Here is a 1,930-nt window from a genome sequence, read left to right as displayed (position 1 = left end):
AGGTCCAATAGCCTGTAGTTTAACAAGCCCCCCAGATGATTCTGATGCAGGTTAAAGATTTAGAACCACTGCTCTGAGGCAACCAACCAGCTCATCAGAAGGCACTTCCACATGGTAACTGAAGAGAGTTTACTGAACGAACTGTTTGTATGGATGTGGGCAGCTTTAGGAGGACCGAGAAGGGATGAAACAGCCCAGGATTAGCAATATTTGAAGTAGTTACCATCCACGCCCAAAGGGGCACAGGGAAGGAATAATGTTATAGTTATCTGGCAAGATTTGGAGTATGGAAGAGGGTTCACATGACAGGACTTGCCACTGTCTGGCCTTAAATATGAGGGGAGGCAGTGGTAGGGGTGGAATAAATACACAATGTATTCTCTTCTCGCACACTACAAACTCTTACCTGTGTCTTCCACTTTGAAAATCCAATCCGAAGTTGAAAGGCAACTGTGCCCAGGTCATCAAGTCTGGGAAGTCAATCTCCCAGGGCACAGAAGAGGGCATAGAACTACAGAGAATAAATTGGGCATAGGAACAGAAAGCAAAATGTAACCACGATATAACCCAACCTCCCAGATTCTCCTCTCCTCCAACTCAACCACCAGCGTTAACTTTTCAACATTTTAAGTCACTTCTACTGTGTCTGTTTCCTGAATTTGCTTAATTTAAGCAAAGCTTGGTGACAATAAACTCACAATTACTGGAGAAGAGTCAAACATCTTCCTTTCTGTTCCTTGTGTCCATCATTCCATGTTCTTTTCCTAGGTGGAAGACTTTCCATTCTTCAGCTATTTGAAGATTCTGATCTTGTTCCAACAATATCATTTATTCATTAGACTAAATATCTCCTATTTTTTTATTGTTCCTCCTCTGGCAAGGTTTGGAGCATCTTCAAGTCTTGTTACTAAGTTCACAGTTCAATTTGCCATGTTCCTCTAGTTACGCTTAGACTAGAACACTGTTCTTCTTTATATCTCCCATAGGAATCTGAAAAGACTAATCTGATTCAGTAACATTCATCCATTACCTCCTACGTGTCAGGCTATGTACTTAAACAAATGAAGAAATTTCAAAGATCTTGACTTTTGGCACCTCACTGCAAGACTTGTATACATGGAATGTTTCTGAATTATATCTTGCTTCTGAGGAATTATAAAAACTTTGATTTAAATTATTTCATTTCAGCATTGCACAGTGGCAGTATCGTAGACAATGAGGTGTATCTGAGGTGCGATTATTGCTAACTGAATATTTCATTGATCTTTCTAACATTCTAGAAAGGTAGAAACCGGTAACTAATATGCCATATTTACCTGACAGCTGCAAGGTCCAACTAGGTACTAGCATGCCGAGGTCGTTATGTGAATGGAAGAATAGCCCTGAGTTCTACATCTGCTGATTCTGTTTTGGTCAACTGTGGTTCCAAAACTTGAGTTGCAGAAAGAAAGAATAAGTATATCTTATTTGGGAGAAGAGAGATATTACACTGTACTCCCTCACATCTTGATTCCTATAGTTTTGGGAAGCTTGTGCTTTGATTTCTCTGCCACTAAAATAGAGAAGATTAACATCTACTTTTTTCACAGAACTTGAAAATTAACTAATATGTGTTTTGAGGAGTCCAAAATATCCTTAAAATTATGTGAAAAGATACAATTCATCATGTCAATAACATGATGGATTCAGAGTCTTAGGGCTGGGAGGCTTTTAGAGAAGTTTTGATCCACTTGTCCTCAAATTTTAGCATGCATCAGAATCACCTGAAAGTGTACAAAAACTAGATTTTAGGCCCCACTCCCAGCATTTTTGACTCAGTAGGTAAAGGGCGAGTCCTGAGATTTCACATTTCTAACACATTCCCAGACGATGCTGATGCTGTTGGCCTGAGAACCATCCTTTGAGAACACTGATCTAATCCATCTCTTTA

At 39.5% G+C, this 1,930-nt stretch overlaps 1 pseudogene; it reads left to right on the top strand.

Annotated features, from left to right (window-relative positions):
• The first annotated feature begins 1,186 nt into the window (after nt 1-1,186).
• LOC123286159 (U4 spliceosomal RNA) lies at nt 1,187-1,293 on the top strand (annotated as a pseudogene).
• The last annotated feature ends 637 nt before the right edge of the window (nt 1,294-1,930 follow it).

This window comes from Equus asinus, chromosome 5 (genome assembly GCF_041296235.1).
Source record: "Equus asinus isolate D_3611 breed Donkey chromosome 5, EquAss-T2T_v2, whole genome shotgun sequence".
In the NCBI taxonomy this organism is placed as follows: domain Eukaryota; kingdom Metazoa; phylum Chordata; class Mammalia; order Perissodactyla; family Equidae; genus Equus; species Equus asinus.
The sequence above is the reverse complement of the archived record's forward strand: the minus strand, read 5'-3'. Positions and strand labels throughout refer to the sequence as shown.